This window comes from Planococcus citri, chromosome 5, assembly GCF_950023065.1.
Source record: "Planococcus citri chromosome 5, ihPlaCitr1.1, whole genome shotgun sequence".
NCBI classification, from domain to species: domain Eukaryota; kingdom Metazoa; phylum Arthropoda; class Insecta; order Hemiptera; family Pseudococcidae; genus Planococcus; species Planococcus citri.
This window is the reverse complement of record NC_088681.1, coordinates 19,724,397-19,736,803: the sequence shown is the minus strand read 5'-3', so window position 1 is coordinate 19,736,803 and position 12,407 is coordinate 19,724,397. Positions and strand designations below refer to the sequence as shown.

The following is a 12,407-nucleotide window of genomic DNA, read 5'->3' as shown; positions in this document are numbered from 1 at the left end:
ATCATTTGTATCACTTATAAGTTTATTGGTGGTTTCCTGGAACCTGTCATTTTTCTTGACGTACGCCGCAGATGCTTTGTTGATTTTATCAACCTCTTTCTGGTTCGCTTTGGCTATATCATTAGCCTTACCGGCCAATGACAATGCACGATTCGCGGCATTACTCGCCTGTTGTGACGACACGTCAATTTCATTGATTCTATTTTGCATATCTTTTTGCTTTTTATATACCTTTTTAAAACGACCATCGACATAATTCCAGGTGTACGTAAGTCTTTCAGCAACTACATCGAACGATAGATCGCCGGGCGGCATTGTGGGAGGGTTAACTACCTCACCGTCACTCGCGGTAAGGTCATGACTTTCGTCGCCAAAATCGTTCATTTCGTGTATAGGACCTAAGTTGTTTAATGAGGGATTTCGCGACGATTTTTTACTACCTGCGTTGCTTGGTTTGCGACCTTGCAAATCTCTCTCGTTTAGGCTTCGTCTGTTAGGCCTATTTCTTAGTCTGTCTTTAAGTTCCGACATACGAGCGATATATTGGAACGAGTATTACACAAATAAAATTACTAGCTCGTAAAACTAGAGGCGTTGACAGACAGCAGAAATGCGTGAATGAGTCACACATGCACCGCAGATATAGTTGTTCTGTCTGGGACAGGTTTCGCACCTCGGACGTTGTACAGAGGTTCCCCTCTGAAATCAAGCGTGAAGAGGTCAACTAAGTATGTAGACGCGTTCGCGCCTTTTTTCGCACCTAATTGCACACGTTTACAAATATACAAATACCTACACCGGTATTTGTTATCCGAAAGCGGAAGCGAAGCACAAATTAATTAACTTTAAACAGATTACAGTAGCTAACTGTATATTAGGCGCGTTTTTCCGTAAGGAAAATCAAGCTCACTTTGCATGCAATAAAGATTTGCGTTGAGGCGCCAATGATAAAATAATATTGTGTCGTAGGTACCTACTAAATATACGTTCGTATATTCGATACCTACTGACTAATTACCTACTCGAATAAGCAGGTAATCGGATACGGAGAATGCACTGGTGTAATCGTAATAAAGCTAATTACTTACCTCGGCTATGGGTTTTACAGTACACTACCGAACACAATAAATTATCATACGCAAAGTTCGTGTAAACGAATGTATTTGTCAATAAAGACAACTTAAAACCGACTCGGAGCACTTCAAAGGGTTCAACACAACGATTATTCGGGGGGAATTACAAATTACGTTAACACTACTAAATTATTACTAAATTATAAAATATACAAAAACACTTTAAACCTAGGGCCGGAGCTCTAAAGAATTAAGGACATATTAACTTGGCAACTCGTATACTCGCGGATTCGAACTACGAGTTGGTCCAGTTGCCAAGGAAGCTGGAAGGCTCATTTGACACCTTGACCACTCATTGTTACCAACCACATCACCGAACGGTGCTGGAAGGGTTAAATTACCTGTTTATACACATACGTGTTACCATTAAGGCATATCCGTCTAACACTTTCAACCCGAAGCGGAGAGAAATGAAAAAATTACGTGATTTTCAGGTTTTTTTTTTTACCAACCTTGCCTGTGTTTTTGTACCGAATTATTATTTTTCATCAAAATACGTACCTCTATCACTGGCCTTTCTCTCTTTCGAATTTCCTGTAATCAACGAAAAATATTTCATCCTCGAAATTCTAAAAGCTTAATGAAAAAAAAAATCCCAAGCCACAAAGTCACGAAATGAGAAAATTTTTCGAAAAAAAATTCGCTTGTTTAGTTTTTCTCCAATTTTACGCTGAAAGCAAAAAAAAAAAAAAAAATTAAGGAAGATATGTACTCGTAGATCCCACAACACTTCCTAATATTTCGACGTCGAATAGTTCCACCTCGATGGCAAACGAAGAAAAAAATTTGTCAGTCGAAAGATGATTTTATTCTTCAATTTTTACATTAATTAAGAAATTTTTTCCGCGTCGTCCACTCGACTCGATAGTCGATACCGTATACTATATTAAATTGACAACGTTCTCGGCTAGGGGATTCGGATAACAAGCGCGAAAATTCAATCCGGTACGATAAATTGACATCAAGTTCGGTATTATTGTGTATAGAAGAGTGGTTGTTTGGGTGTAGTAGTCGTCGTCGTAGTCGTCGTATCCGTTGTAAATTCTCTTAGCAGAATTTCCATTACAGAGTAATAAATTCTATGAAAGTTATAACCCATACTGAGTTTTCGCCCAGGATCGGATTGTTCGCGACTTAAAATGTTTTCAAAAGCTGACATAACAAAAGCATTAAATCACAAATCAAAGTTTTTCTCTTTTGCTGCAGCTTTTTTTCTTCTCTCGTTCTTTGCTCTCGTGCGAGTGTGTTTTTTTCTACTCTGTTTCCATATTACGTACTATAAAGTATCTTATTTCACCATTTTGTATGGTAAAACGTAAATACGTAAACGTATATTCGTATAGTACCGATGTTAACTCGAATTATTTCATTGTTAATCTTTGGCCATGAATACTTTACCATACAAGGTGCACGAAAATTAATTTTTTCATTCTGATGCACCAAAGTCGAATTACGAGTGGTCATCGTTTTTTAAAAAAATTATTCGATTGTCACAGAAAGATGTTCGAAATCGTTCTAACTGAAACTTCAGGTGCCACAACTGATGTGTCGGATGTTATTTTTAGCTCTTTTTGAAAAGATATCAAAATTTTTACTCGCAGCGAGTTTGCCTGATAAAATCAAACTTTTTTCCCCTTTAATCTAAACCACAGATAAGAGAAGCAAAAAGGTAGTAGGTATGTAGTCCTGAGCTCAGATTTCTTGGAGGGTTCAAGAAATTAAAGGTCTGAGAAGAAACGAGATGCATCAAATTACTGCAGATAAAAGTGCATCTTTTTCATTATGATTTTTAAAAATGTGATTTTTCCACAAGTCATCTTGAACAAAAAGAAGGGCGGTGTTGAAATGATAATTACTCTGGGCGTTTTTGGGCTCCCAGTCTATTTGGAGCCTCGTTGGTCATCATTTTTCCAAGTCAACGTGTAAGAATTAGTTAGATCAGATAACAATTTGGTTTTCACTTATGTATTTTTGATGTAGTATGTAGGTATCTGATTTAAAAATAAAATTAAAGCAACAAATACAAAAAAAAAAAATACTTCAAACGTAATTTTTTGAACAAAACGCCAAATTTTTGGGGAAAAAAATACAATAAATGTTAAACGTGACTTACATCCATCTGGTCATTTACTTGGACATCTTATAGTACCTCTCATATTAATTCTCAATGAAGCCCAAATTTTGTTTTGAAACAACAACGTCAATTCAACTTTTTTCCATGAATGTGTTTTTTTTTTCAAATTTGAATGAAGCCAAGAAGTTGAACGAAGATGCTCCTTAGTACTTGTAGAATTGATAAATTTTTTGGTCAAGCATATCAAAAAACGATGATTGTGCATAGATGGAGTATACACAACGAAGCTGCTGATGGAGAACTGTAGTGATGCAAAGTTATTGATATACATCAATGTATGTACATAGACTTAAGAAGATATTAATGTGTATCGATGTAACATTTTGATCATTGATGCACATAAAAATTGCAAAAATTTGTTGAAAACTGGTTTTTGGAACTGCAATTTGGACTTAATTTTATAAAAACCAAAGATCTTTGATATATCGAAAATATTGATATAAGCTCACAGCAATAATTTTGCACCACTATGGAGACGAGATGAGAGTATAACCTAGAAACCCACATGTGCTTTGTAGATCTGGAGAAGGTGTACCTATGATCGAGTATGAAGGAAGAAGTTGTTCAAAATCCTAAGGAAAATCGAAGTGAACAAACAAATAGTATGCTTAGTTGAAGAAATGATAATGTAATAAGAAAAGATCCGGAAACATGTCGAAAGCAAAGAAGATAGGAACGGGAGTAAGACAGGGATGCTCAATGTCGTGTAGCCTGTTCAACATCTACTTCGACAACATGATTAAAGAATGGTTGAAAACCGAGCCAATATAGGGCTAGACATCAATGACACCCATGTTAATACCCTGCTATTTGCTGATGATCTGGTGGTCTTTGCTGACAACGAAGATGACTTACAGAGAGCGATGTACAACCTTCAGAAAGTAGCAGATAAATACAGAATGAGAATCTCATCGTCAAAAACAAAGGTGATGGCCTTTGAGAGGAAAGAGCCAATACGTAGTAAAATTATTGTAAATGGACTTCCGGTGGAACAAGTCAGAAGCTTTAAATATCTCTAATGAGAGCTACATATCTTACAAAGGAGAGTTCAATGCACAATTTAAGATCAACAAATTCCTGAGAGTAAGAGGGGTGATAAACCGAGCCATCCCTCCAAGAAAAGTCAGAGCCAAAACTCGAATAAGAATCTACAATACACTGGCAAGACCAATGCTGTTGTATTGAAGCAAAACATGGACGATGAGAAAGGATATAAAAAGCAGAGTAACCGCAGTGGGAATGAGATTCATGTGAGCCATGGCAGGATATACGAGATGTGATAGGAAAAGGAATGAAGACATCCTGAAGGAGCTAGGAGCAGAGCCAATCATTGGATAGGTGAAAGATTACAGAAAGAAATGGCAAAGACACGTTGATAGAATGCCTGACGAATGGTCCCCTCAAAAAGTCAAAGAATACACTCCAAATGGCAGAAGGAGCAGAGGAAGACTGAAGAAAAATGATTCAAAAAAGCAGGCTTGTTAACCGAAAAAAAATATTTTCAATCAAGGTTACCGTTAAAATTTAGGTTAAAGGCGTCGACCGTATATAATGGACGAATAATTCAAATCGCAGGAAATGACGGCCACATTTTGGATGCAGAATCCTGGAAACATTCTGCACATGCGCCGAACATGATGCTTACGGCGCTGGTGGAGAGAGAGACGGTTCCCTGGTTCCACCCATGTTCAACCAGTAAACCGTCTCTCTCTCCACCGGCACCGTAAGCGTCATGTTTGGCGCATGAGCAGAAGGTTTCCAGGATTCTGCATCCAAAATCTAGCCGTCACATTTTGTCATTTTTTCACCGTTGAATTATTCGTCCATTATATACGGTCGACGGTTAAAGGTTACAGTTAAGGTTATTCATTTTTCAAAGTTATGGTTAAGGTTCAGGTTACAGTTATTGATGATCATTTTTTTTGGTTAAAGGTCAAGGTTAAGGTTACAGTTTTTGGTGGTAATTTTTCCAGTTGAGGTCGAAATTTCAGTTAATATGTACATAGTTAAAATTACAGTTGAAAATTTTTAAAACTTTTGTTTGAAATTTTGAAGTTTAAAAATTGAAGAACTGGTAACATTTGAATTAAAAATCTAACAATTTTTTCAAGAAACAATTCTTCATTAGGTATATCATTAAAATATCGTTTAAGATCGAGTCTTAATAGCTTAATGACTGATGAGTGATGCAAGTATAGTTTCAAATTTTTTGAACTCTCTATTCATGTTTTTAAATTTCATCGTTTGATCATTTTTTTGATTAAAATTTCAAATTACTACAAATCACATTTAAAAAAACCATAACCAGTTTTTTAACAAAATTTTCGGTCTTGGTTATGGTTCATTTTGATCTCAGAAAATGGTTGTGGTTACGGTTATGGTTAGTGATATTTAGAGAAAAACTTTTTTGGTTAAGGTTAATTTTTTTGGGTTAATTTACCGGTTAATTTGTGGTTACAGTTAATGGTTAAAAACTGGTTAACAAGCCTGAAAAAAAGACAGAAAAAGATGAAACAAAAAAGAAAACTCAATGAACATTTTTGAGTCATGTCTTTCAATTTCGCTCAAATTTTTTTTACAACATATACCCACCCAGTAAGTAAGAACCCCGCAATTAGTTTGGTCCCAACCCCCTGAGGGGGCGGGTGGGGAGCTTCCATTATTTTCACATTGTCTGGAGGTACTCAACTTCAGCGGCCCATTCCTCCGAAACTATGATACTTTGATCAAAACTGATTTCACAGTTTGAAAAGGCATTGCATTTACAACTTTTTGAGCATTTTGAAATTTTCAAAAGTTGAAAGTTGAACTTTCAAATTGAAAGTTCAAATTTCAAAATGGCGCTGTAAGTGGGAGCTACCATTTAAAATTTTGAAAAAATGTCCATAGATGTATCATTTGATGCTTTTTCGAAATATTCAAGTTTCGAGATGGGACTCCTTAATGGAGGGGGAGCACCCCCACCCCCAATTTTGGGAAAAACTTTCGAAAGAAAATCTGGGGCATGTGATATATCGAGTTGTATGTTTTTGGTGACGTTGAGCACGAATATGCCGTCAGATTTTTGATAGGATCCCATCCATGGCCCCCAGCACCTCCCCAAAGGGGGTAAAAGTTCAAAAAAGTGTTTTGTTCGTGCGACACAGAGAATAGTATGTTTTTGGTGACGCTGAACACGAATATGACGTCAGATTTTTGATTGGACCCCATCCACGGCCCCCAACAATTTTTTTGGACTTTTACCTATTGAGGGAGGTTCTTGGGGCCATGGGTGAGGTCGATTTAAAAAACTATGGCTATATTCGTGTTCAGCGATGTCGAAAACATACTATTTCATGTGTCACACGAATATAATCATTTTTTGGGGGGGGGTTACCCCCTTTAGGGAGGTGCTGAGGGCCGTGGAGAGTCCAATAAAAATCGTTATTTGAATTTCAAAATCTTGAAACAAAATGATAAACTTTTTATAAGTACTTACCTCGTCATTACTTAAAAAATATAGTTTTTCATACATTTCGAAATACTGACTTTCGAGAGATTTTTCCCTCGCTTTGCTCGTGTCCGTTCGCTTTTCTTTTTCAATTTTGGATTTTTCAAAAAAAAGTCTCATTTGAATTCCATTGTTTTTTGCCTGCTGGAATACTAATTTTTGAGAGCTTTTACCTTCGCTCCAAAAACTACTCCTTCGGTTTTATCGGATGTAAAATGTCGTGTTTTTCTGGGCCTTTGCAACGCCGTTGATGATATACTCGTATCTATCTAAATATATTTATCGAAGTAAAAGAAAGTGTAGAAAACCCGGAGCAAAAGACCTAAGCTACGCAGCCCATACAGGTAGAATTTCAAAGGTGTTGTTGTTCATCTGGCGCTGATGCGGTGTCTGCTTAATTTACATCGATAATGCGAATCTTTTGTAAAAGCTGAAACGTCGAAGGGTTCGATTTTGCAGATTTTTATTAATACTTACACCCACTATATACCAGATACCTATATCCACATCTAGAGGGGTAGTTGCTGGCGGTTTCTCTATCTATACTATAATACCGCACGAATCGAGTATATGTATATTCGTATCCGAACTATGTACGCGAATACCTACTTCACTGTGAAAAATGTGCTTTGTGCTTATCCGCAAAGAATGCATAAAATTTGATATTTTAACCGATCGCGCCGCAGTCTTTTTTTTTTACTCTGCTTTTTGTAATTCTTTCGGTTTTTGAGCGTATATTTTATAGTATAGTATAAAGAACACTGCTATAACGCAGTTCCGCTTTGATATACGGATTTTATTGAAGGATTTTTTTTTATTTTAATTTTGCCGAGCATCGATGTTGTTGCTGCGTCACAATCGAGTTGGTTTTATCGTAAATAGGTATGAGGTAGGTACTAGGTACCTGCTTTGTGTAGTCTGTATGGAAATATTGTTGTTATTGCGAGTGTTTTGGAATGTCTTTGGGCTTTGGCGTGTTTTTTCCAATATCGAAGAAATTAAGGTGTGTTTTGTGCGTTATGACACGACTGAGTAAGAAATGTTTGTATCGGAATTTTTTTCGAAATGAGGAATAGAAAATATGTAGCTGGAACAAAAACAATACAAAAGTTGACGTCGAGAAGAAAACATCGTAAAAAATCTAATCATTATGACTTCTGATTTTGAAATTTTGTTAAACACATTGTTTTATGTCAAAATTGATAATTATGAAAATGTCGACCCCCACGCCCCTCCACTTTATCATCCCATCAAAAACGAGCGTTTATTCTAACATACTTTAGATCAAAGTCAGTTTGAAGAATATTATATTATGTACTCGTATTATCAACTTATACATATATCCGTAGAATGTGCATCTTTTATTAAACCATCTTTTCTCCGAAGAGCACGGTGCACAGCGTGTGACAGTTTTCACGGCGAATCGATTATGCAACATTATTAACACCCTTGTGTAAGGCGGTCGTGGGCATTATCGTTGTCAGGGACATATTAAGCAACAGGAAAGCCCGATTAAAAACGCTAGGTAGTATGTAGTATTTTTTCCCTATTATCGTCGACGAGCTGTTGCGATGCATTTACGTGTAAAAGTGTATGGAAGTTGGGTCTGATTCGTGTTCAAAGACCATTTCGTGGAGTAGAGTTTGTGGTCGAGTATTGTATATGGGTAATTATTGTCGTCAGAGCATGTGTAAATGATGTGAATAGAAAATATTGTCGAAATTAAGACCTCGTATGTGTCTGTGTAGAGGTATTATTCGAGTAACCACAAATCGTCTCGCCTTGATATACCTATTAGTTAGTTAGCTGCGCTGTATCTGCTAATAAGAATGAGGTAAGAATATAGATGAGGCACGTATTAGAGTAAATAAACATACGCCTACGCGAATTAAAGGGTACCTCCTGTAACCGTGTATAAATGTATACCATATATTTTTATTTTACGTTTATTATGTGTTTGTGTATACATATTATTTTAGACGTCGCGTCACCGCCACACCTCGCCCTATCGTGCTATCTTTATACTAGTTTATATAGCATGTGCTGTCGGAAATGGGGTGATTTCCTATTATTTATTCATCGAGGAAATGAAAACAGCGACGTGTGGCGTAATAAAGGCTAATCAAGTCTTCGCAGCGCAGTAGAAATATTTCTTTCAAAACTCGCGCGTTTGAATAAGAAAATAAATCGCGCGCTTTGAAATAATTATGTAGAATTCAATGCTGGGTTAATTTTAGGTTTTCAAATTCTAATTGTAATTAGAAGAATAATTTTTTTTTCCGAGTGAGCAGAGGAGGGGAGAGAGTGAGGTCCAACTTTGCTGTCCTCAAATCTCTGCCTCGTTGTAAGTCTTGCATATTCAGATGTACATTGTACGCATATCGAGGGCAGGGCTCTTAATTTTTGTGAATCAGTCACCAAGTAGTCACCATACATGATACATGGTAAACTCATATTCGAGTGTTAGGTGATTTCTTGGTGACGGATTCACCAAGCAGTGACCATATTATGTAATCGATTTATACCTACTTGGTGACTTTCGGTGAATTCTGGTGACTATAGGTGAATATTGGTGACTTTTGGTGAATTTGCCGCCAAGAAGACATCAAAACATAAAAAATTCACATTGCACTGTCTGGTGACATCTTGGTGACAGGTTCATCAAACAGTGACCATAATTGATCAATTTTGGACCTGGTGACTTTCGATGAAACAGTCGCCAAGAAGTCGCCCATAACATGGAAAATCCATGTATTGAACTATATGGTGACTTTTTGGTGACAGATCCACGAAGCAGTGACAATATCATGTGATCGATTTGTACTTGGTGACTTTGGGTGAATCCTGATGACGTTTGCTGAATCAGTCACCAGAAAGTCACCAACACATAGAAAACTCATATTTGAATGTCTCACCAGGCATTCGAAAAATTTTTCAAGGGCCGTAGAGACAATCTGGTGATTTCCTCTTCAAAAATTCTCCACAAAAAAACAAATCAATACCCACTTGGTGACTTCGGGTGAATCTCTCATCAAGAAGTCACCAGAATTCACCAAAATTCACCAATGAGTCACAAAGCATACAAAAAAAACTTTCAAGAGACGTCGTCAGGGCATTCTCAGGGTGTCTAACACTGCTATTTATCCTATTTATCCTTTAAAAGTCCTTTTTTTTTTGCCTATGACACCTTTTTGTCCTTTAAATGTCCTATTTTTCAACAATTTTATCCAAAACTCCTATTTTTTTTCCAAATTCTGGTGATTTCTTCACCAAGAATTCGCCATAAGAAAGGCGATAACCCCATTGGTGATTTCTGGTGAATTTGTCACCAAGAAGTCACCAGAAATCACCAGGGAGGCCCAACACATTCAAAAATTTTTTCAAGGATCGTGAGGACATTCTGGTGATTTATTCAGCAAAAAGTTGCCATGAATAAAAGAAAATTCACTTGGTATAAAATATGACTTTTCTATGTTCTGGTGAATCCTGGTGACATCTGGTGAATCATTCACCAAGATTCACCAGAAGTCACCAGGTGTACAAAATGGCTCAAATATGGTCACTGCTTGGTGAATCTGTCCCCAAAAAGTCACCAGGGTATAAAATATGACTTTTCTATGTTCTGGTGAATTCGGGTGACTTCATGGTGAATCAGTCACCAAGATTCATCAGAAGTCACCAGGTGTACAAAATCACTCAAATATGGTCACTGATTGGTGACCTGTCTCCAAAAAGTCACCAGGGAAAAAAACAGACTTTTCTATGTTCTGGTGAGTCCTGGTGACTTCTGGTGAATCCATAACCAAGATTCACCAGAAGTCATCAGCTGTACAAAATAGCTCAAATATGGTCACTGATTGGTGAATCTGTCTCCAAAAAGTCACCAGGGGATAAAATATGACTTTTCTATGTTCTGATGAATCCTGGTGACTTCTGGTGAATCATTCACCAGGATTCACCAGAAGTCATCAGCTGTACAAAATTGCTCAAATATGGTCACTGATTGGTGAATCTGTCTCTAAAAAGTCACCCTGGTATAAAATATGACTGTTCTATGTTCTGGTAAATCCTGGTGACTTCTGGTGAATCAGTCACCAAGATTCACCCGAAGTCATCAGGTGTACGAAATCGCTCAAATATGGTCACTGCTTGGTGAATCTGTCTACAAAAAGTCACCATGGAGTTGAACATGACTTTTGTATGTTCTGGTGAATCCTGGTGACTTTTGGTGAATCATTCATCGAGATTCACCAGAAGTCACCAGGTGTACAGAATCGCTCAAATATGGCCACTGCTTGGTGAATCTGTCTCTAAAAAGTCACCTGGGTATAAAATATGACTTTTCTATGTTCTGGTGAATCATTCACCAAGATTCACCAAGAAGTCACCTGACATTCAAAAAAGTTTTCAAGGGCCTTAAGCACATTCTGGTGATTTCTTCATCAAAAAGTTGCCATAAATATGACGAAAACCCACTTGGTGACTTCTGGTGAATCTGTAACGCAGAAGTCAACAGAATTCATCAAGAATTCACAAGGTGTTCAATAAAATTTTCTAGAGTTATGAGGACATTCTGGTGATTTTTTCACCAACAATTTGCCATAAAAAAGATGAAAAACCCACTTTGTGGGTTCTGGTGAATTCGTCACCCGGAAGTTACCAGAATTCACCAAGGAGTCACCAGACATTCAAAAAAAAGTTCTGGTGCCATGAGGACATTCTGATGATTTTTTCACCAACAATTCGTCATCAGAATGACAAAAACTCACAGGGCGACTTCTGGTGAATCTGTCACAAAGTACATACTCACTAGAATCCCCCAAGGATTAACCAGACATTCAAAAAAAATTTCATGCGGCATGAAAACATTCTGATGATTTTTTCATTAACGATTCGACACATAAAAAAAGAAAACCCACTTTGTGACTTCTGGTGGATCTTTTGCCTAAGAAATCGCCAGAATGCACCCAGGAGCCACCGGAAATTTGAAAAAATGTTCTAGGGTCGTGAGGACATTCTGGTGATTTTTTCAGCAAGAATTCGCCATAAGAAAGACAATAATCCACTTGGTGTCTTCTGGTGAATCTGTCACCAAGTAGTAACCAGAATTCACCAAGGATTTACCAGGTATTCAAAACAATTTTCAAGGGTTGTGAGGACATTCTTGTAATTTTTTCACCAAAAAGGTCACCATATAAAAACAAATTAACTTGGTGACTTATGGTGAATCGGTCACTAAGAAGTCACCAGAATTCACCAAGCAGTATCCTGACATTGGACAAAGTTTTCAAGGGTCATGAGGACATTCTGGTGATTTCTTCCTCAAAAATTCGCCTTGAAAAAGAAAGAACCCACTGGGTGACTTCTGATTAATCTGTCACCAAGAAGTCACCAGAATTCACCTAGGAGTCACCACCAGGCATTCAAAAAAAATTTGCTAGCGGTTGTGAGGACATTTTGGTGATTTTGTCACCAACAATTCGCCATAAGAAAGACAAAAACACTCATGGTGACTTCACTGGCGAATCTGTCACTAAGAAGTCATCAGAATTCACCAAGGAGTCCCCTAGCCCCTAGCTAATATCCAAAAAAATTTTCAAGTGCCATGTGGGCATTCTGATGATTTTTTCATCAAGAATTCGCCATAAGA

General features: G+C 37.3%; 1 protein-coding gene across 6 annotated transcripts in view; it reads left to right on the top strand.

Moving 5' to 3' along the window:
• Positions 1–12,407, top strand: part of Dop1R2 (dopamine receptor 2) — a 371,432-nt gene that overhangs the window by 41,797 nt on the left and 317,228 nt on the right. The gene's annotated exons all lie outside the window — the stretch shown is intronic.